At 40.1% G+C, this 25,077-nt stretch overlaps 1 long non-coding RNA gene across 1 annotated transcript in view; it reads left to right on the forward strand.

Moving 5' to 3' along the window:
• The first annotated feature begins 499 nt into the window (after positions 1–499).
• Positions 500–25,077, forward strand: part of LOC128637439 (uncharacterized) — a 47,345-nt gene continuing 22,767 nt past the window's right edge. Inside the window, exons 1-2 of the long non-coding RNA XR_008399007.1 lie at positions 500–539; positions 807–865. This is a non-coding gene — a long non-coding RNA (uncharacterized LOC128637439). The remainder of the gene's footprint in view (positions 540–806; positions 866–25,077) is intronic.

A 25,077-nucleotide genomic window follows, 5' to 3' on the forward strand; every position in this document is an offset into this window, starting at 1 on the left:
GTGCATGCTTTGAGGGTTCTATAACGTCCCAGCAACTAAAGGTATTCCTTAAAGAAACACTTTTGCGGATTTGGGCCACATTGGATCATAGTATTTGGAGTTTCAGGGAGATTGCACTCCATATGCTGGCATCAGGGAGCTGCTATTACAATCAGGGAGACTCCCTGAACTTCAGGGAGAGTTCGGATGTCTGCATTAACTACCATGGACTGATAACAATCCATCAACAGACACTCTGAAGCAACCAGACGTCACATGGTATCCAGTAACATGACCAAAATACATCTACCCAGCACAGACATTACATTAATTAACACTCAACGTGATTCCTAGAGCAGCCACTACTCTTCACTAACCACTTACCATTTACCCAGTACAACACCATTCAAAACCAACCACTTAGAGGCAACAAAGTAATCACAAATTACTGACACTCATTACCAAGTACATTAGTATCAAGTAGTGAAAAATTACACAGCATCAGCCACCCAAAATGGAGAACCCAGCTACAGTTATGGAAAACTATCATACAGTTTCTAGTATGCACTGTGATATTGTTTATAAAACGCTGGTTTTCGAACCTGCCCTCAGGCCTCCCTAACAGGTCACATTGTGAGGATGTCTGAACTAAAGCACAGGTAAGATAATCAGCTGATTAGTAAACAGGTTTATTTTATCTGATCCCATCCAAGGTCATCCAGAAAACCTGGCCTGTTGGGGAGGCCTGAGGACAGGTTTGAAAACCAGTGCAGTAAAGCATCCTTTTAACCTACAATGAAAAATGATTTATTTTTTTTTCTTTTTAGTTTGCAAAATGCTTTGAAGGAACAGAAGGCTATTTAGGAACAGTTATTATTGGAATGAGGTGAGTTCAAAAGAAACATCATGATTATTTAAAAATTATTTTTGCGTTTTTCAGTAGAGATTTTATTACCATGGAATGGAAGCACAGAACTGATGAAGCACAGCGGTAAATTGAGAGTTGTATAGTGTAAGCCATGGGTCAATAGTAGTAAACATGTTTGTACTAAAAATATAACAAAAGACAATTAATGAGCCAGACATACATAGGTACAGTGAAAATTGCATACTAGGGGGCCGATTCATCAAGCTACGTATGGCGCTTGATGCAGCTGTTTCCGCGCAAGCCTTCAGGCTCGCCGGAAACAGGAGTTAAGAAGGAGCGGTCTTAAGACCGCTGCTCCTTAACTCGTCTACCACCTCTGCTAGGGGCAGCATTGCACAAGCAGTTCACCAGAACTGCTTGTGCAACGTTAAATGCTGACAGAATATGCTGTAGGCATTAAGCGATGCAGGGCGGACATGATTTGCTATAGCGAATCATGTCCGCCCGGGGTATGATAAATCTACTCCTAGGTCTCATCATCAGGCACGGTGTCATTTTGGCTCAGATATGATCCATTTACTTTACATCACATTTCAATTGTTAGCTCTCTAACAGTTGCAAATTGAATATCAAATATTGGGTGTAGCATAATCATATAATTCTGGTGATTTTAGTATTTTTTGTTGCAATGAAACAGACATGGCACTTTTAAAAAAATTCTATGCACTAAATACGTTTTTTCAATGTTTTAAATGTATTTCCTTCTTAATATAAGGAGAGTCCATGGCTTCATTCCTTACTGTTGGGAAATACTGAAACTGGCCACCAGGAGGAGGCAAAGACTCCCCAGCCAAAGGCTTAAATACCTCTCCCACTTCCCCCATACCCCAGTCATTCTTTGCCTTTCATCACAGGAGTATGGCAGAGAAGTGTCAGAAGATTTTGGAGTTGTTCCTCAGGAGGGGTATCTGCCCTTCCATATGGGACTGGAGTTTTAAGTAGTCTTGTCAACCTCTCAGTGAGAGCATTGATGAAAGTTAGAGTCTGGAGATGCAGGGAGAGTCTTCCTGTGAACTCATCCAGACTGCTTGCTAACAGCTCCTTCAGCAACCAGTGTTGACGAGTTTCACTGTCTATTTTTTCTTCACTCAAGTCCATGTCAGGAGCGATGTTACAAGACTGTCACACTTGAGAGACTGTGTTTTTGTTCCACAGCATGGATTCTGGTAAGATCGTTTAAATTTTGACATATGTTGAAAACGCTAGAAGACAGGGTCACAGTGTGGCTCAGGCCCAGACTGGGACCAAAAAAAGGCCCAGGCATTTTAGGTTAAAGAGGCCCACCCCCCCCTCCACTCACCATTTCTTATTTGACCGTAAACCAAACATGGCAAGATTAATACTTGTTTAAGTTACAAAAACATTTAACATTCCCCACACCCTATAATCACTGTATTGTGTCAATTGTTTGGTATGAAAAAATAAAGTAAAATATTTTTTTTTAAAAATGTGTTAGTTTAATAAAAAAACATATTTTCATCATGTCTGGCTCCTCTGTGTGCCCCTCTGCATCATGTCTGACTCCTTCTCTGCATCATGTCTGACCCTTCTGTGTGCCCCTCTACATTATGTCAGACATGATGCAAAGGTGCACACAGAGGGGTCAGACATAATGCAGAGGGTCCTACATGATGCAGAGGGACACACAGAGGGGTCAGACATAATGCAGAGGGCCTTACATGATGCAGAGGGACACACAGAGGGGTCAGACATAATGCAGAGGGTCCTACATGATGCAGAGGGACACACAGAGGGGTCAGACATAATGCAGAGGGTCCTACATGATGCAGAGGGGCACACAGAGGGGTCAGACATAATGCAGAGGGTCCTACATGATGCAGAGGGGCACACAGAGGGGTCAGACATAATGCAGAGGTTCCTACATAATACAGAGGGGCACACAGAGGGGTCAGACATAATTCAGTGGGTCTGAAATGATGCAGAAGGGCACACAGAGGGGTCAGACATGATGCAGAGGGGCACACAGAGGGGTCAGACGTGATGTAGAGGGGCACACACAGGGGTCAGACATGATGCAGAGGGGCACACAGAGGGGTCAGACGTGATGTAGAGGGGCACACACAGGGGTCAGAGATGATGCAGAGGGGCACACAGAGGGGTCAGAGATGATGCAGAGGGGCACACAGAGGGGTCAGACATGATGCAGAGGGGCACACACAGGGGTCAGACATGATGCAGAGGGGCACACAGAGGGGTCAGACATGATGCAGAGGGGCACACAGAGAGGTCAGAAGTGATGTAGAGGGGCACACACAGGGGTCAGACATGATGCAGAGGGGCACACAGAGGGGTCAGAGATGATGCAGAGGGGCACACAGAGGGGTCAGACGTGATGTAGATGGGTACACACAGGGGTCAGACATGATGCAGAGGGGCACACAGATGGGTCAGACATGATGCAGAGGGGCACAGAGAGAGGTCAGACATGACACAGAGGGGTCAGACATAATGCAGTGGGTCCTACATTGTAGCTAGCTAGCCCAATTCAATAAAATAAAGATTTTAGAAGATCAACAATGACCATCCAAGGAAGCAATAAGAAATTGAATCATTACACATACTGATTACTGATGGCTGACTCAGAATCTATAAAACTGGTTGCAGCTAGTGTAATTCAACAAAATAAAGTTTATTTAATTGAATTAGGCTAGGTACAACTAGTTTTATAGATTCTGACAGTGACTGACTTGCTTATTGCTGCCTTGTATGATCATTGATCTAATTTATAGGTCACAAAGTGTATGTCACATCACAAATTTAGGGGTAGCTATAATGCACAAAGTAAATGACACAACACACATACTGTATATATAATATATGGCACAATTGCACAAAGTATATGCCACATAACACACATATATAAATATATATGGCACACAGAATTATGTCTTTGACTCACACTGACACTTAATATTATATAACACATTCCATATAGGGCATGATTATCTCTTCAATTGTTTTTGCTGCCTTGGATGATTGATCATCATTAATCTCTTCAATTCAAGACTTCAAGAGATGATGATCATCCAAGGCAGCAAAAACAATTGCATTATTTATGAGTCAGTCAGTGTCACTCACATACTGATATATGCTGAATCAGAATATATCAGTATGTGACATGTGAATAACAGACAGTCACACAGACAGTAACAGCGACTTATAATGACAGTGATCTCAGTCAGTATGTTGTGATATGTGAGTTATGATGACTCATATTATATAATTTATGATAATGATCAATCATCAGACAGACTGTTCTATTCTGACTACTGGTGACTGTCTGTCTGCAGTGAAAACTTAGGATAGGATGGATTACTAGGGATTCTGTGTGAGCCTGAGCCAGCATTCCAGCAAATGCAATAATAAAGATTTATTTTTTTAAAAAAACAGCTTACCTGTAACCTGCTAATAAACGCTGTTTTGTTTTTTCACATTTTCACTGAGGTGACAGACAGACACCCAGGCAGCCACAGGAATACAGTGAGTCTGCTGGTTCTTCTGAATCTTCTGCATAGATGGTGCTCTTATGTTTTCTTCCCACCCAGCCCCAGGACCAGTGCAACCCACCAAAATAGATATTGTGTGATGTGGTACAGCCACGAGAAATGGAGGAGTCCATGGTGGCACATGTAATCCCCATATACGGCCGCAGCAGAGGAGGAGACTATTGTACATAGACGGCCGGCCCAGCCCAGGCCTAGTACTACTAGGCTAGTGTGTATTATATTTATTTTATTTTAATTATGCAAGCAGCATTGAGCAACAACACTGACTCAAATAAGTAGAAATAGAAAAGGTACTCTCTCTCTGAGACCAGACCTCACCTACCTGGCCACCTGCTGAGCTGAGTCGCAGCCTCGCAGTGCACTCGCAGGACTCCTCACCTCAGAATCTGGCAGTTGAGTCTGGCACGCACCACACACGTGACATCAAGCACTGCTCCCTGAGTCCCCGGCCTCACTGAATGACAGGACACAGCCAATATGCCAGCCATGATGGAGCATTGGCCCGGGAGCATCTTTCCGGCCTGAGGCCTCCCTCCAACCACTGAGTGACAGTCACACACGTGACACACAGGCAGCCGCAGCAGCACACTAGTGTCTAACATGGGCTGCGTTCGAGCGTTTTTCTCACACTTGCAAGTGAGATGGCTGGCGTTTTTTGAGCGCTCTGGTGACGTAAGTCCCAGCGCTTCCAGTGTGCTGGAAAAGCTGGGACTTTTCAGAGCAAGCTCAGACGCTTGGAAACATGGCAGCCTCCACACACGTGTTGCTGTGGAGGCTGCCATGTTATTTATACATATATAATATGATTTTTCGTGTGCTCTAGAGAATGTAGCCCATTTCTTTTCACTTCATACGTAGCGTATGAAGTGAAAAGAAATGGGCTACATTATCTAGAGCTCACAAAAAATCATATTATATATATGACGTTCAAGCATTGTGTAATTATGTGTATTTTCTTTTTATTGTGTATTTCACGATCGGGCGGGTTAGAGATGCATGGGCGGTGTTCTGGGAATTGCCGATTTTGATCCCCAGAGCCAGAATGATTTCCCCAGTCTCTCTTCGCAAACATCGCAACTCTGACCCACCTCTATTCAGTGCAGGATAAGCTACAGGGGCTGAGCTGAGAGCAGCTGAATGGAGGTGGGTCAGAGTTCCGTTGTTTGCGAAGAGACTGGGGAACTCATTCTCGGCAGGCACTGGCAGCCCAGCAACAATACAAGGGAGCTTAGAAAAAAGGGTCGCATGTGCAGTCCATTATTGTGCAGCAGATCCCTTTGCACATGCGAACGTTTTTTCGAAGCTCCCTTGCTTGTGACGTCACCTAGCGCCACGTCATCGCTGGGAGTGAAGCGCTTCCACTAGCTCCTGAGCGCTGCCCGAACGCGGCCTAAAACAGCTGTCAGCCGTTCGCTGCCAATATAGTGCTGAATAGTAGTAGTATATACACAACACAAGAGTCGATAATAAAGTTTAAACATTAAATTACATTTTTTTTTATTTTTTTTTAAATAAATTTTTATTGAGGTTTTACGAAGACAGTACAACTGATATAAGACATCATATCTTTGCATCAAACCTAAGTGGTAAATTTCAAGTAGACAGCTTTTACAAAAAACAATGATGAAATTTTCTATAGATAATCCTATAAAGAGCTAAACAGAACGAGAATGGAACTGGAACCTCATTTTCTTTTCACAACCTAAAAATTAGCTATTTGAACAGTCATGGCAGAAGCCATCGGTTTAGAATAGGTTGATAAGGGGTAGTTAGAATAATATCAAAAATGGAAATATCTTTTCGTGGTGTGGATTATATGGTAAATTATGAATATATGTTAGGAAAAAGATACTAAGGTTAGAATACGGCATAGGCAAGACAAGCCGTGCAATTAGTCCTCCTAGAGTAGAAGGTCCATTATAAAGAGGGGGGGGAGGTGGTGGGTAAGTGCGACAAGAAGGATATAAAGTTTAAAATCTAGTATAAAATCCAGAAGGCTCATTGTGGGTTAGAGAGGAGATAATTAAATAAATACGACATACAGTATAATGTAAGTAATCAGACTGTTACAGTGTAGGGCAGTATAGTCCTGTATATAAGGTCATGGACATATTGGATATCAGGTGGACATTAAGAGTAAAATGGTTACCCGTTAGACTAATGGTATATCCGACAAGATAGAATTACTCATGTCACATAGAGTATCAATCTGGGGAGTTTAGACATATAGAAATGAAACATATATATAATGAAGTAGGATAGTAGTGAGAAACAGCTTCAACTTACAGGCATACTTGCTTGTCCAGAAATAGAAGTCGCACTAAAGCGAAAAGTGCAGCTGTTAGTTAGGCAGTGTAATGAAAATATAAAATAAGGCTGCTTCACACGGTTGTGTTTTCTGTTCCCTGTCGCCCAGACACGGGCCCTATGCCCAGGCGGCAAAACAAACATGTAACTATAATTACAGTATACGAAAATATTTTCTAGATAGGAAATCATCCTGAAAAACACTGAAGTGTCATACAGTAAGGATATTGTAGTCCCAGAAACAGAGTGTGGGATTTCAAAAAACATTAAGCACAAAACATTTTAGTAAACAAACGGTGATTAAGCCATCTAATGGTGCAAATGGTTATTACATCATTTATCCAGGAACATTAGTTTACAGCTAAAATTCGCGTTATTACCTGTTTTAGTATAGATAGTGCAAATAATAAATATTAGCACTTAATGCCACATTATGTTTAGTAACATGTAGATTATTGCTAGGGCTTAAAGGTAAGCTAGTCAACTCACAACAAATAACGTATGGTATGAATAACAGAACCATAGCTATATTAGAAAATCAATTTAGTAGTTAACCGTAGGATGACTTAAATCATAGTAGACCTAATAAGGCTTTTAATCCCGCTGCTAATACTGCAGTATAGATAGAGTAGCATTCAGTGCTCTAGGTCCAAGTATATGAAAGTCATAATTCTGGCCAACAAATGATTAATATAACAAAACAGTAGTCATCAGGTCTAATAGATTTCTTACAGTAACTCTCCCAGGATAAGATGTCAGCCTAGCATCCAGACTAGACAGGTTAGGTCACCTGAGAGTAATAGAAGCAAGAGCGCTATCCTACCCCTGCTTTCAAGGTGATGTAAGTGTCAGTAATGCGGTACACAGGGTTCCATAAGCGTGTCAGAGTGCCAGGTGAGAGATCAATCTGTAGGTGTAGTGGAGCATTAGGATCTAACTCCTTATTTACAGCGAAAGTTTCCAGGGCCAAATCTATCCTTTGTCGGCCAGCCAGTAGATTTGAGAGCTTTAGGGGAAGCTTATGCGCTGCATGCTTCACTATCCTTGCAGCTTGCCTTGTTTGATCTTGGGATTCCTCCGCATCTGAATAGCCAGCCGCAGCTCCCATGTTGGCAGACCCCCAGCCAGCCGAGGGCCCGCAAAACAAGGTGGGCTCGAAGCAGCTCCTCTTTGTCGGAGATGGGCCAGAATAGCCTTGTGATTGGGGTTCTGGGAGTAGAGACAGAGGGACGCTGCAGGGGACCAATGTTGTGCCTCCGGGGGTAAGCAAAAGGTCATTGGTGCTGCCGAGGTCCTTGTTCAAGGGGTGAGATATAATGGCGCCACAAGCAAGATCAAGGGAAACTGTAAAGGCCTCCCGGGACTGCCGCAATAGGAGGCCAATTTCCTGCAGGAGGGCATGTGGGTCCATGATAGGTGTCGGTCACTGGCAGTGACCTAGCGATATGTTGGGCTGCTGGTCAAGAGATAGGATTCTGATATTTGTGCCCCAATATCGGGAAAGACAGTAGCAGGAAAGTTTCGGCAGCAGGTATACAGGCCAAAGGTACTGGCGGCCTCGTGGTAGCGTAGAGAAGCGAAATAAGAGCCTTTATTCATCTATTTCTTCAAGTCTTTATAATGACCTTCCATAAGTATAGTCTTGTCAGGGTGATAGGTAGTTCTGGAGAAAAAATTGCAGGTATATGAGAAAAAAAAAGAACCAAAATTGAGCAATAAATGCAGGAGCTCTTGCTATGTATGTCCTATCACCTCGGCGGTTGGCTCCGCCCCCAAACATTAAATTACATTTAAAATGTATTAATAACATTAAGTTAACATTTTTGAGAAAAAAAATTCAGTTTGAATTTTTTTTTCTTATGCCGTGAGGTCGCAGTGGGCGGGGCTAAAATACCTTACGGCCTATCGGGCATTTGCCCGGTATGCCCGACGTCCAGTCCAGGCCTGGTGTGGCTCCTTTTAACTTAATAGGATCTTGGGTTAATGCCTCCTGAGGGAGGTTATTGAACAGTGGAGATTAATCAAATGTGATACGTTGATTTATGCTGCTTTATGTGGAGATTTTTTGGGCTCATAGACTGTTGTTATGTGGTAATGGAACATAAAGGTTTTTACTTTCATTTTGAACGCTGCGCAGCTTGTAGCTTGGCTTGTTTTTTCTCATAGCAGGGCGGTCCTGTCTTGCGCACCACGTGACCAGGTGTGGTCACACTTACGTTTTCCTTTCCTGACTGAGCTAGCTGTCGGAGAAAATGTTTGTTTCTCTGTTGCCTGGGTCTAGGAGGTGGTGAGTGCCCCAGTCATTGGGAGTATAAAGTTGCCGTTTTGTGATAAATAAAAGATCATTTATCCTGTGTCCTTCTGTTATTAGCGCAAGCTATAAAGGATTCTGATATGCTCGAGGGTACTCCCTCTATCCCTAATAGTAATACCTGTCTATATTGTGAGGAGGCCTTGGTATGCCGCCCCCTCAACTATGTTCCATATGCATCAACAAGGTTATTATGTCTAAGAAGGTTAACCCCTTTAGTACTACTGAGCCGCCCACCTCTGAGGACCCACCGTCCCGTGAGGTGCATACCCATAAGTCATCTCCCTCATCCATGCAGCTTCCTGTAGGGAGCCTTTTACCATCAGACTTTCCCACGCAGTTAAAGACGGCGGTGTCTGAGACTCTTAGTGCTTTACCTCGCCATGCAAAGTGCAAGCGAAAGGTTAAACATAGCTCTCCGGTCCAGGGGTCATCCAGTGATTTATTAGATTTGTCTGTTTTTCAAGTATCCAAGTCTTCAGAGGGTAAACTTTCTGGATCGGATTCTGCTACCTCTAGGCCTCTGGCTTTTAGATTTAAAATTGAACACGTTTTCTTCTAAAGGAGGTTCTGTCAACATTAGAGGTTCCAGAGGCCAAGTTGCCTGATGAACCTTTGATCCCTAAATTAGACAGAGTGTACGAGGACAAGGTAGCACTGCTAACTTTCCCTGTACCTGTAAAAATGGAAAACATTATTAAGAACGAGTGGGACAAAATTGTTTCTTCCTTTTCCCCTTTGTCTGCCTTTAAAAAATTATTCCGGTCCCGGACTCTCAGCTGGAGTTGTGGGGTTCCATCCCTAAGGTGGATGGTGCTATCTCCACGCTAGCCAAGCGTACTACTATCCCACTTAAGGATAGCTCGTCATTCAGAGAGCCGATGGATAAAAAGATGGAAACTTTTCTCAGAATTTTTTTTATTTTTTATTTATTGAGATTGATAATCTTTTGAACACCACGCAGGGTGTGCAACAAAAAAAAGGAAAAAATTAACAACAACATCTGATACAATTTTAGATGTAGACTTAGAATACAATATCTTTAGCACATTTAAGCGAGCAATAAACGTAAATAATAGTTCAGAGTAGCCTATGACATAAAAAATAAAATCCGATTTAACAAAAATATATTAATCTCAGTATCTCTATAGTCCACTATCTGGGCTTTTTATTTCTTTTATAATCTAAAAGAGGCTACGTTATATTACGTGAATATTCAATTGACTGGTCCCGGCCGACCAGAACAAAACCAAGACTGATTCAGCACAAAACAAAACTGGGCCAAGCAGGGCAAAGTACAGCAAAAAATAAAATGAGAAAAAAAAAAATAAATAAAAAAAAGGGGAAAAAAAAGTCCCGAGACTTCCCCCTCCCGAACCTTTCCTCTCATCACCAAAACAGTGTATAACCTCAATTGGGCAGTTCTCCTCTAAGACAGGCTTCCAGAACAGAAACCGAGTTTCGAAACGGAAATATATATTGTTTCTGCATTTCTATAGGTAAACTTTGTAGGAAGTTAATCCATTTATTAAGAAATCTTTTAATTTCCTGTTCTGAGTCGATCAATGTATCATATTGTTCAATAGTTAATTTTAAATGCATATTATTTATAAATTGCGAGAAACTTGGAGTTCTCTTGGATTTCCAAGAAGAAAAAATAATGTTCCTGGCACATAAAATTGTAAAATTTATAAACATTATATTCAGATTGGGCATTGAGGGCATCCTTTCATATAACAGAATGATATCATCTATTTTAAGGTGCAGCTGTTGTCTAAGTATTTTTGAGAGCCAAAATGATATTTTGGGCCCAGAAGGATGCGACCTTTGGACAATTCCAAATACAATGAGTCAAATTTGCGTTTGGGAAATTACATCTCCAGCAGACATAACATTGATTTTTATTCCAAAGACTTAATGCGTAGGGCGTTACATATGTGCGATTAATCAATTTTAGTTGCGACTCTCTCCAAGCTAATAACGGGGTAGCTTGCCAGGCCCTCAAAAATCTTTTGCTTAACGCTTCGCTGTCAATCCCTGGCATATCAATTGTCCACCTTTGTGCCAAATGAGTGAGATGCTTCTCTCCTTCTTTTTGTAATAACAACTTATACCAATAGGAGATGGAATGCATACCAGCACGGAAGAGGGCAATCCCTGTGTGCAGATCCTCCCAGCTTGTACTATCAGAAGTGGTTTTCCTAGTGTTCAAATAATGTCTGACTTGTAAATATCCAAAAAAAGTCTTTGTTGTCTATTCTATACTTACTTTTAATGCTTTCAAATGAATGAACATTTCTGGTCTCCCAGTTGATACATTGGTCAAAATAGACCAGGCCGCTAACCTGCCAATTTTTAAAGATCTTATTGTTTATTCCTTCTATGAATTCAGGATTACCTATAATGGGTAAATATTTGGAGTAGCTGTGGTTAACTTTTATAAATTTACATATCTTGTGCCATGCAATAATAGGGTTTTTAAAAGTACACATCCTTTTCAACAGAATGGGTAATTTAGATATGTTTAAGTGAATGAGAGCTTTAAGCGAAAGAGGCAAGAAAAGGTCCTGTTCTAACTCCTTTATTTGAAAATGTCCCACATCTAATAGCCAATCTGGGATGATTTTTATTAGACAAGCCCAATTATATTTTTGAAGACATGGAAAACCGAATCCCGCCGAGTCTCTCTCGAGAGCAAGTTTGTTTAGGGACAATTTAACTTTCTCTTTTCCCCATAAAAAAATCCTAAAGACTTTATTCAGTCTTCTTAAATCGAACGGTTTTAAAAATAGAGGCATATTCTGCATAATATATAGAAATTTGGGGAGAATTATCATTTTGACTAGATTTATTTTGCCTGCTAGAGTGAGAGGGAAATTTAACCATCTTAACAAATCATTTTTCACTTTATTAATTAGCTCTACGAAATTTTCCTCGTACCATTTTTCTGGAGATATATTAACATTAATCCCCAAATACCTCAAACTTTCAACTTCTTTAAAAGGACAGTCACTTTTATAGTTTCCTGACTTTTGAAGCCATAGTATTTCGGATTTTTGTGAGTTTACCTTATACCCAGAAAAAGTACTAAAACTATCAAGGATTTCCATAAGTTTTGGAATGTTTTCACTTGCATTACTAATAAACACCAGTAGATCGTCAGCATAGAGAGATATTCTAATGGTTCTATACTTAAATTAAAAAGCAGGGGTGATAACGGACATCCTTGCCTAGTCCCTTTATTAAGTTGAAAACTCTTGCAAAATTTTATAATATTCATTTGGGAGTGCATCAGGCCCTGCAGCTTTATTACAAGCTAAATGTCCGATTACTTTCTCAACTTCATCCTGCGTAATTGGACTGTTTAGATCTTTTAAATCTTCCTCTAGAAGATATGGTAAATTACATGATTCCCAGAACATTCTCTTATTATCCTCATTACTTACGGAAGATGAAAAAATGTGCTTGTAATATTTTAAGAATTCAGCGCTAATATCGTTAAGTTGAGTTAGTCTTTTCTTGTCACTCTTTATCGCCAAAATGGATCTTGCGCCCTTAGTTGCTTTAACCAGGTTAGAGAGGCATTTGCCCATTTTCCCCCTGTGTCTGTAATACTTTGCATTTGATTTTAAAACTTCTGTAGCCGCGTTCTGATGTAAAAAAAATTCCCTTTCCCTCTTCGCTTGCTGGTATGCACTCCATCTCCCACTTGACATTTCCCTTAAATAGGTATTATATGCATTAACTAATTGATTGGAGAGTTGTGTACTACGCTCACTATTCTTTTTTTTAAGATGGCACAGGTATGCTTTTACTTCTCCCCGCAAAACAGCTTTAGAAACTTGCCACACAATTTCAGGGTTTTGGACCGAGTTTTGGTTAATAAGAATGTATTCTTTCCATTTTTCATTTAGCCAGTTTTTAAATTTAGAATTGTTGATAAGATATTTTGGGAAACTAAACGAAAAGTGCGATCTTTTTATCCGATCAGTTTGCAGTTGCAACGTGATAGGAGCGTGGTCTGACAAAATAATTGCAGAGATATCTGCCCTTGGTGCCCTACCTGCTAGTTTTTTGTCTATTAAAAAGTAATCAATACGTGAAAAAGTTTTATGAGTTTTAGATTCACATGTATATTCTTTTAAATCAGGGTTTTGCAATCTCCAGATGTCCACCAGATTTAATGTTTTTTTTATTTTTTTAGGAGGTTTGTCTCAGCCTTATAGCTTTTATTTTTTCTTTGATTCTTGTTTTTAACTCTGTGTAAGCGATCCAGAGGGTATTGTGTAATTAAATTTAAATCACCCGCAATAATCAGACCATCATCTAAATAATTTGTTAGTTTCCTAGTTAAATTCTTCCAAAACTCTTTATCGCCATTATTTGGAGCATAGATATTACATAGCGTATATTTATAGTTAGCTATAACTACCTGTACTACAATGAATCTGCCATCTTCGTCAATATATTTATGTATAATTTTATAGTCTAAATTTCTGTGGAACAATATTGCTACGCCCCTCTTCCTTCTTGTGCCCGAGGTAGCCACCACTTCTCCAACCCAGCCTGATTTAAGTTTAAGAGCTTCATTGGCTACCAAATAGCTTTCTTGTAAGAAAGCAATTTAAGCATTACACACCTTTAAATGTTTCAAAATGGCCTTTCGCTTAATGGGAGTTGTTATTCCACGGACGTTCCATGAAACCAAATTAATAATCTTGTCACTCATATTCTATTTATATACCACATTGAGATTGGCCACCAACCTTACATATAATACGTAAGAGGAAAGGCCGGGGAGGAGGAGAGCAAAAAAGAAGGAGAAGAGGAGAAGGGTGCAAAAGCAAGAGGGAGAAAGAGAGAGGAAAAAAAAAAAGGGAAAAAGAGGGGCAAACCCCCCTTTAAAATAAAAAATCTCTTGTATCCCTTCCATTAAGACTTTTTAGCATTACTATTTCCTGCATCAAAGGTTTTACCTAGGAGCAGATATAATTAAATACTAATCAGTTACTTCTAGTCAATCCTGGATATTGTCGAGAAAATAATTTGCTTCTAATTTGTTAGACAGAACATGCCACACTCCAGACTTTAATACTTTAATCTTAGCTGGGTATAATAGAAAAGCATTAAATCCTTTCTCTATTAATTTAGAACAAAAAGGAGCCATTTCTTTTCTGCGATTGGAGGTCTCGGATGAATAATCTTGAAATAAAAATATTTTTTTGTCATTTACCTGAACTGTGGCTTTCTTTTTCCTATAATAACTCATAATAGCTACTTTATCTTGAAAATGCGAAAATTTGACAATTATGGGTCTATTCATTATTGTGCCATTGGGTCTATTTTTCTAGGGTCCTATTCTATGTATTCTTTCAATCATTATTTTAGTTCGGGTGCTAGGCATCTCTAATAAATTTGGTAAAATTTCGTCAATGAACTTATTGAGATCAGCAAATTCTTGGGTTTCAGGGACGCCTACTATTCTTAAGTTGTTGCGTCTAGATTGATCTTCTAGATCGTCCAGTCTATCCTGTAATTTTTTAATTGTAGAATCGTAATGTTTAGAATCTTGCTCACGTGAGTTCAATCTATCTTCGGTTTCGGAAATTCTAGCCTCTGCTTCATCTAATCTATTATTGAACTGCCTTACTTCCAGTGACAAGGCTGCGACATCTTGTCTAATCAGCTCTAGGTGAAGTAACATTGATAGTGAGAACTGCTCTACCAACTGTTGAACATCAAAATTTGTCTGGGGTATAGAGGGTTCTTCTGTTATACTATCTTGAGATAGAGAGATATGATTTTTGACTTTGTGTTTGTCTTTTTTAGGTGGCATAGTGGGTGATTTGTTTTTAGCTATGTGTACGAATTTCTCCATATAAAGTGAAGGAGAGAGTGAAAAAAAAAAAAAAAAAAAGTGGAGTGCCAAATTAAAAGATTGTGGGTGAGATGTGTCTTACCTTATGATTTAATTAGTGTAGTGAAAAAAAAAAAATATATATATATATAAAAAGGGGTGTGAGTAAAAAAAATAACGAAGATCCTCAAATGGGAATTGGTGTGTTGTTTAATTGTGAATACAGGTGTGAGATGATCTCTATAACTTGGTGCAAACAGGGAGAGTTCTACCTTTAATTTGCCCACTCCTATTCTCTCCCTAACCTCAGTATTTTGTAATTTAGGCAAATGTGTTGTTGCAAGAGATTAGTTTTACAGAAATTCACTGTGGTTCACTACCAGTGCAGGCCCCAGCAAGATAACTGGTCTATTTGGTACAAAAAGTTCTTAATTATTAGTACAGTCGCCCAGCTAAAAACCCAGTAAAAGAGGAAACAGTTTCAGTGGGCCAACTAGTTGCGCTCCCAATAACAGTAAAACACTTTTACTATCTAAAGAGCTTGAGACATAATATTTGTAATCGTTAGGCACCCTTTTGTAGTAATTTAGTAAGGGATATTTTACTTATGAATATGTTCCCAGAGCATAGAAACAGTACCTAAGGCTTAAATTGCCACTTAGGATGAGCCACTTGTTAATGCAGAGAGCAGACCAACTAGTCAGTCTCCTTAACTTTAAAACCTTAACACTCAATCAGTCTTATTATCGATAATACCGCAGAATATTATTCTAAAAAAAACACAAGTTAGTGCCACAACTCTAAGTGGTCTTATAAAAACAGATCTAATACTCCCCAAACTAGTGAATAAATCTATATCTGCCTTTAAACATATGATTATATTTCATCAGCCCTGAGAATTACCTTAAATACACAAAATAAGATAAATGACATATATCTATCTTTAAATATCCAATTGCGGCAATTTCTGTATAGCTGTGGACCCTTGTTTCAAGAGAGATACTTTCTAATTATAATAGACAGATAGTGTATAAGACAATGCAGTTATGAAAACATTCAACTTCAGATATCAATTACTGCCTTTTGTTCAATTCAGCAACATAAAAATAAGAAAAGGTGGACAAGTCACTGTTCTGAGCAACCATCAATCCAATACAAATTCCTTCCTTCCCCCTTTTCTCTTTTGGATCAAAAGCCAATCTTCTGGTTTTAGGCTAGCTTCACTGGGATGACATTCTCCCTGAGGGGGGACTTAAGTGCATGAATTCACACCACTTCCTGTCTTTCTGAGCCAGATCACCGGATTCTGTTATGTAGGTGAACTGCGTGTGAGTAGATGGTGTATAATTTCACCCACCCTCTCTAGGGCCCAGACTAGATTAGCCTCTTATACCAAGAGAAGAAAAGTCATAAATACACAAGTTCTGCTTGACAATGTGCCAGTTAGGGGGAGGAATGTAAACTTTGTTTAAATTGCTAATAAAAAAGCACAAACCAACAAATCCCTGGCTATCTTCACTTAGTTATGTAAGCTTTAGGGGGAGGACTTAGTAATAGTACAACTTAACTGTTCCCAGATTATATGTCTGTCATACTGCAGATTTTTTCCTTCCCTTTTTCCTCTCAAGAAGTTTTTACGGGAGTTATGCACAGACTTCACCTACCCTCTTAAGTACCCAGACTTTTAACACAGGGGAACACAGTTTTAGGTTTTATATTTTATGTTCTTTACTATTTTATAGAAGTTGCTCCAAAAAAACTTTAGCCGGTATAGGAAAGACCTCAGCAGTAATTTTCCACCCTTCCTTGCCCAACTCCTAGGCTATAACACATCAGCAGTCAACGCTTGCAACAGGAATGGCAATGTTATTTTTTAAAGGCAAGAGTCTTATAACACATAATAAGTAAAAAGATGCAGTCTGTCCTTGGCCAGGGGACTTATGCAAGGCCAATTCAGGATTACCGGACCAAGCACACGGCAGTGTGCTTTAGACGACTACCTTGCCGCTTCTCCACTCCTTTCCACAGCGGTCTATCTCAGGCGGAAGCAGGCCGCCACGAGCTGCGTCGTCCTCGCAGAACTGAGGTGCAGGGGTGAGCCGGACAGAGATGCTTGAATGGCGACAGCGCTGAAAACTTCCGCCCTGCTGGGCGCTCCTCCTGCCGTATAAAAGTTAGCCCAGCGGGCTGCTGGCAGCAACAAGCTACGCTGTATTTGGTCTCCCGGAGGCTTGTGTGCCTACACTCCATGCTCACTGTTCACGCACGTCAGGCGCGTACGTCAGGGCTGCTGACGTCAGATCCCGTGCAGAAAAATGTTTTAGCATACGGGATACCTGTTTCAACCGGCAGCGGTTGTTGCCTCGGTTGCTGGAGCTGCGGCCTACTGGTGCGACTCCTTAGCGGATTTGATCAAAGTAGAGGGTCCCCTTGACGTTATCCAAGAAAGAATTAAAGCCTTGAGAATTGTTAATTCTTTTATATGTGATGCAAACATGCATATTATTTGCCTGAATGCAAAGATTTCTGGTTTCTCAGTACAGACCCATCGGGCGCTCTGGCTGAAGTCCTGGTCTGCGGACATGACTTCTAAGTCTAGACTACTTTCCCTTCCCTTTAAGGGAAATATTTTATTTGGTCCAGGCCTGGACTCCATTATCTCCACTGTTACAGGGGGCAAGGGTGTCTTCCTACTGCAGGATAAAAAGAACAAGTTTAAGGGACAAGGATCTAATTTTCGTTGCTTTTGTTCTGAAAGTCCCAACGTCAGCAGTCCTCCTCTAATCCTGAGCAAACCAAGAGCGCTTGGAAGCCGGACCAATCCTAGAATAAATCCAAGCAGAACAAGAAGCTTGCCGAGACCAAGTTGGCATGAAGGGGCAGCCCCCGATCCGGCGCTGGATCGTGTAGGGGGCAGACTGTTGCTGTTTTCAGATGCTTGGTTAAGGGACATGCAGGATCCATGGGTCCTGGAGGTCATAGTTCAAGGTTACAAGATAGGTTTCAAATCTCATCCACCCAAGGGCAGATTTCTCCTCTCAAGCCTTTTTTCCAGACCAGAAAATAGGGAAGCCTTTCTGGGGTGTGTGCGGGATCTGGCCTCCTTAGGGGTCATTGTCCCATATCCTATCACAGAAAGAGGTTTGAGATACTATTCAAACCTTTTCATGATCCCAAAGAAAGACAAAACTTTCCACCCAATTCTGGACCTAAAGTGCTTAAAAAAGTTTCTAAATGTCCCCTCATTCAAGATGGAGACAATAAGGTCCATCCTTCCTCTAGTTCAGGAAGGACAGTTCATGACCACTATAGATCTGAAGGATGCTTACCTTCACGTTCCAATCCACAAGGGCCATTTCCAGTTCCTAAGGTTTGCATTTCTGGATCAGCACTTCCAGTTCATTGCACTTCTGTTTGGTGTAGCTACTGCTCCACGAATCTTCACAAAGGTTCTAGGGGCTCTCCTGGCCGTCGCCAGAAACCAGGGTATAGCAGTAGCTCCCTACTTGGACAACATTCTGGTTGAAGCACCATCCTTTCGTCTAGCGGAAGACCATTCGGTATCTCTTCTCTCTCTTCTTCGATCTCATGGATGGAAGATAAACTTAGAAAAGAGTTCTCTTATTCCAAGCACCAGTGTAGGATTCCTAGGTACTATAATATACTCGATATCCATGAGGATATCCAGAGATGTTGCAAGCTAGTTTCAGCATGTCTTGCCCTCCAGGCCTCCTTAAGGCCATCTGTGGCTCAGTGTATGGAGGTAATTGGTCTTATGGTGTCCAGCATGGACATAATTCCCTTTGCCAGATTCTGTCTCAGACCTTTACAGCTGTGCATGCTGAGGCAGTGGAACGGCGATCATTTGGATCTGTCTCAACAGATTTCCCTGGACAGCTGGTCTAGAGAATCGCTCTCTTGGTGGCTCTTTTCAGATCATCTGTCCCGAGGGACATCCTTTCTAAGACCATCCTGGGAGATTGTGACTACGGACGTGAGTCTATCAGGATGGGGAGCTGTTTGGGGTGACAAGAAGGCACAGGGCCTGTGGTCTCAGGAGGAAAGCTCTCTTCCGATCAACATTCAGGAACTTAGAGCAATCTACAATGCTCTGAAGGCTTGGCCTCTTCTGGGTTCATCCCGGTTTATCAGATTCCAATCAGACAATATAACCTCAGTTAAAAAGAAAAAGAAAAGGCACCTCCTAGTGTAGTCAATGGGTTGCGTAATAGGAGTACAATTGATGATAATATACTCACAATATGAGAAGGCAAAGATAATGCCTAGGGAGACGGTCTAGGAACTTAGCAGTGTCCCAGCAAACTGTGCACAGGAATAGGCAGCTCCTCCTGGAATCAGTGCAAGATTCAATGATCCAAAGAGTGGAGATAAGACGGGCGACTCCTATTGCAGAGCAATAAGGTAAAAACACCCTGTATCCAAATCCAAGGTGTAAGGGTACTCACAATTGAAAACGCACACAATAGTGCAAGAATCACCTACTGGGTTATTATAGTGGCCCAGTGCAGATATCAATCACAAAGGCAGATGCAAAAGGTCCCAGTGTGTTCTTTGTTGATAGCCGTTGGTAGCCATGTGTGAAAAGAGACTCAAAATAATGTTTAACAAAGTAAAAAACTTTATACAAAATATATTAAAAAGGGATAACAAAAAACTGTAGTACAATCATTAACAACAAAACAGTATTACACGCTATGCGCTTCTCGTCATTAACCCCGCCATTTCCTCAGGCTGAAGAAACGGCATGTTTAATGACAAAAAATGTGTAGTGTGTAATACTGTTTTGTTTTTAATGATTGTACTACAGTTTATTGTTATCCCTTTTTTATATATATCGTATAAAGTTTTTTACTTTTTTAAACATTATTTTGAGTCTCTTTTCACACATGGCTACCAACGGCTATCAACAAAGAACACACTGGGACCTTTTGCATCTGCCTTTGTGATTGATATGTGCACTGGGCCACTATAATAACCTAGTAGGTGATACTATTGTGTGCGCTTCCAATTGTGAGTACCCTTACACCTGGGATTTGGATACGGGGTGTTTTTACCTTATGGGTCTGCACTAGGAGTCACCCTTCTTATCTCCACTCTTTTTTAATATAACCTCGGTGGCTTACATCAACCATCAGGGGGGAACTAGAAGCTCCCTAGCAATGAGGGAAGTATCTCGGATTCTGGAGTAGGCGGAGGCCCACAACTGTTTGCTGTCAGCAATCCACATTCCGAGTGTGGACAACTTGGAAGAGTATTTTCTCAGCAAAAAATCCTTTCATCCGGGGGAATGGTTTCTCCATCCCAAAGTGTTTTCGGAGATATGCAGCAAGTGGGGGACACTGGAGATAGATCTCATGGCGTCTCATCTCAATACTAAGCTACCCATATATGGGTCGAGGTCCAGGGATCCTCATGCCGAGCTAATAGATGCTTTAGCAGTGCCTTGGAGGTTCAGTATAATCTACCTTTTTCCGCCATTACCACTCCTTCCTCGGGTAGTGGCCCGCATCAAGCAGGAGCAGGCATCAGTAATACTGATTGCTCCATTGTGGCCACAAAGGATGTGGTTTGCGGATCTAGTGAGGATGTCATCTTCTCCTCCATGAAGGTTACTTTGTCACAGGGATCTTTTGTTCATCAAAATCTAGATTCTCTGAGGCTGACTGCGTGGAGATTGAAGGCTTAGTCCTTGCCAAGAGAGGGTTTTCTGAGAGAGTTATTGATACTCTCATTCAAGCTCGTAAGCCGGTTACTCATCACATCTATCATAAGGTGTGGAGAACCTACTTATTCTGGTGTGAAGAGCATGGATTTCCCTGGCATAAAATTAGGGTTTCCAGGATTCTATTGTTTCTCCAGGATGGACTGGAGAAGGGTCTTTCAGTCAGTTCCCTGAGGGGACATATTTCGGCCTTGTCTATTTTACTGCACAAGAGGCTCTAACATCTTTGGCTCCTCCTTGGAGTCTGAATCTGGTTCTTAAAATTTTGCAGCAGGCTCTGTTTGAGCCTATGCATGAAATTGACATTAAGTTGTTGTCCTGCAAGGTTCTTTTTCTACTGGATATTGCTTATGCGTGCAGAGTTTCAGAGATTGCCGCTTTGCAATGTGAGCCTCCTTATCTGGTGTTCCATTCTGATAAGGCTGTCCTACATACTAAGTTAGGGTTTCTTCCTAAGATCATGTCAGACCGCAACATCAATCAAGAGATTGTGGTTCCTTCCTTGTGTCCTAATCCTTCTTCTTTGAAAGAACGTTTGCTTCATAATTTGGACGTGGTTCGAGCCTTGAAGTTCTATCTTCAGGCTACTAAGGATTTTAGACAAACTCCTTCCTTGTTTGTTGCCTATTCTAGGAAGCGTAAGAGGCAGAAGGTCTCTGCAACTTCCTTGTCTTTTTGGTTAAGGAGTGTTATCCGCTTAGCTTATGAGACAGCGGGACATAGACTTCCTCAAACAAACTACTAGAGCAGTGGCTTCCTCTTGGGCCTCTAAGAACGAGGCCTCTATGGATCCGATTTGTAAGGTGGCTACCTGGTCCTCCTTACATACTTTTTCTAAATTTTACAAGTTTGATGTTTTTGCTTTAGCTGAAGCAGCCTTCAGGAGAAAGGTTTTGCAGGCTGTGTCCCCTAGAGCTTGGGTATAAGTTTCCCAACAGTAAGGAATGAAGCCGTGGACATTAAGAAGGAAAACATAAATTATGCTTACCAGATAATTTAATTTCCTTCTGTATAAGGAGAGTCCACGGCCCCCGCCCATGTTCTCCAATGGGCGGCCCCCTAAATTTTATTTTTCTTCTGGCACCTTTTATACCCTGATATTTCTCCCACTGTTCCTTGTTCCCTCGGCAGAATGACTGGGGGAAATGGGAGAGGTATTCAAGCCTTTGGCTGGGGTGTATTTGCCACCTCCTGGTGGCCAGGTTTAGTATTTCCCAACAGTAAGGAATCAAGCTGTGGACTCTCCTTATACAGAAGGAAATAAAATTTTCTGGTAAGCATAATTTATGTTTTTTATATAATGAATAATCAAACTTTTTTTCTTGGATGTGTCCCTATTAGCCAGTGAGCAGTACAGTAATGGGACTCAGCTGTACACAACCAACCTTTTCCACACAACATGTTTAACTGCTGCTCCTTTATATACATGTTAGACATTATTTGAGTAATATATCCCTTTAAGTAATAAATGTTTCCAGTGATGTAAATGAGATGGTTGATGAATTATTTCTATCTGTAAATGTTCATGTAATGGGAGTTTTTTTTTTTTTAGTGGGAGTGGGATAGTTTGCAATACACTTCAATAAAGTCAATATTTAGAGTCACCATCAACACCAAAATTTGTATAGTTTAAAAAGATTTGTATTGTTTAAAAAGATAGATAACACCTTTACTACCCATTCCCCAGTTTCGCACAACAACTTTTAACCTCTGTGATTATCTTGTATCTAAGAATCCTCTGACAGCCTCCTGATCACATGGCTATTTATTTATTATCTATTGATTAGCATTTTAGCCAATTAGCCAAATCATCATTTTATCCCACAAGTGAAAAAGGTGAAAACATAAAACTATTTGAAACTATTCTATTCTATTTGAAAAAATAATTAAGAATGATCTAGAAAGACAGAACTTTTGTACCTTTCAATTTGACAAAAGAAGAAAACAAAACATTGAGAGAACAAAGAGATAGTGATTAAACAGGCAGACAAGGGGGAGGGAGTCGTGATTATGAACAATCCCATAGAAGCACAGAAGAAAACAATTAGGAAACTTCTCTCAGAAGCCAAACTGAAGGGCCTACTTGATAATGGGTAGGGTACATTTTTTAGAAATAAAATACCAGAGAACACCAATTTTCTACTTTCTACTGAAGATACATAAAAGTTTAATCAATCCTCCTGGCAGACCCATCATACCAGGGATTAATTAATTAACATCAAATATCTCCAAATACGTGGACCAGTTTCTCCAGAAATATGTTAAAACATTGCCTTCCTATTTAAGAGAGTTGACACATTTTTTGAATGAGTTACAAAAAGTTAGATGGTGTCAACAATTCATTATGGTTACACGTGATGTCCCTGCATTGTACACTAATATTGACCATGATCTTGGTCTGAAAGCAGTAAGATACTATTTGGATAAAGATGTAGATTTACCGATGGAACAACCAAACTGTATTGTGCAGTGCAAAGACTTTATATTAAGGAATAAATATTTTCATTTTGATGGTAAATTTTATTTACAGAACAGAGGGACAGTAATAGGTACCAAGTTTGTGCCCAGTTATGCAAATTTGTTTATGGGCTGTTTTGAAGAATCTATTATCAGGGACGGCCCCTGAAGTGGGAACTTGGTACTATATAAGAGATTAATCGATTATATTTTTATTGTATGGAAAGAAGATGAAGAATTACTGGAACTCTTTTTGGAGGATATGAATAATAATGATGTAGGTCTAAAATTCACAAGTGAGGAGAGTATGGAAAAATACATTTCCTAGATATTGAAATTACTTTTAATGGGGACCAATTGGAGTCAAAAACTTTATTTAAGAAAGTAAATGTCAATACTTATATACATATAGAAAGCTGTCATTTGGATTAATGGGTAAGAAATATGCCCAAAAGCCAGTTCATGAGGATTAGAAAAAACTGCAGTAGATTAGAAGACTATGACACACAAGCAATGGTCTTAAACAAAGATTTCTTGAAAGAGGTTATGAAGAAGAGGAGATTGATAACACAATTAATATAGTGCGCTTAAAAGATAGGGAAGAAATGCAAACTATCAACAATAAACCTAAAGAGAGAATAAAGAGGTAAAAAAAAACCTAACAATACCCTTTATAACAAAATATAACGAACAATATAGGTACATAAATAAAATTTTAAATAGACATTGGTATCTAATAAAGTAAGATCATATCCTTGGTGACCATGTCAAAAGACACCCAGAAATTATTTACAGAAAAGCAAATAATCTAAAAAACATATTTGCCCCAAGTGAGTTTAAGAAAGGTAACAATTTAATAAAATTTCCTGCTGGGAAATGATATGAAAGTTTTTTTTCCTTGTCACAAATGTGTGGCTTGGAAATTCAGTAGTAAAATAAAAAAAAGTCACTTCAACTAAAAATAAGAAGTTCCTAATAAATGAAACCATAAGGTGTTCTGACAAGGGTACTGTGTATGTTATACAGTGCCCATGTCAGAAACAGTACTTAGGTCAGACTCAAAGAATATTGAGGGACAGGATAAGGGAACATATATGTAATATTAAGAATGGATTTGAGGGACATCTGCTCTTAAAACACTTTAAAGAAGTACATAATCAGGAGGCCATAGACATGAAATATTGGGGGATTAGGAAAGTCAGAAGGGGGGAGGTAATTATGAAAAGAAACTGTTATACCATGAAGCAAGCCTGATATTTTATATGGGTACCCTCACCCCTGACTACATAAATGCCAAACTAGAATTGACCCCCTTTTTACATGACTAGTATATGTGAGATTAGATGTATCAATATGTATGATTGGTTTTATGTATGGTTAAAATAGGAATTATATGTTTGATATGTGATTATGTAACATTGTTTTGTATATATGATTAGGAGCAAATAGACATCTAATAACGAAAAATACATAGTTACCTCTCACAATCTTCAAAAATTTTAAAATGTAAAATGAATTGTGACAAAAAGCAAAGTGCCTTTAAGAGGAGGAGCTGGCATCGTATACATGAAATAGGGGGACGCTATAAAAAGGGAGTATTTTTTAATTCTTGAAACATCTTGATAAAGGCCAAGTTTGAGCTGAAATTGGTTGATGTGATTTACTCAAAAGGAGCGATAAAATACTGAGCAATCTGTGGAACACTGCATGTGTATATGGACATTACTCTAAGGAGTTTTGAAAGGTATGCTAAAATACAGAAATTCAATTGGAGCACCAGACCCATGTGACTTGCCAAACATGGAAGCAGCAGTGTATGGGAGTCTGGAAAAGGCAGGGGAGAGATAACCTAAGGACACCGGCGAAGGAAAGTGCAACCACGTATAAGGTAGACAATATCCTTGTGGTGAGGTGAATCGGGTATAATACCATTGCATATAAAGTACTGTCTGAACTTATCTTTGATGA

The sequence above is a fragment of the Bombina bombina genome, chromosome 1, assembly GCF_027579735.1.
Source record: "Bombina bombina isolate aBomBom1 chromosome 1, aBomBom1.pri, whole genome shotgun sequence".
In the NCBI taxonomy this organism is placed as follows: Eukaryota; Metazoa; Chordata; class Amphibia; order Anura; family Bombinatoridae; genus Bombina; species Bombina bombina.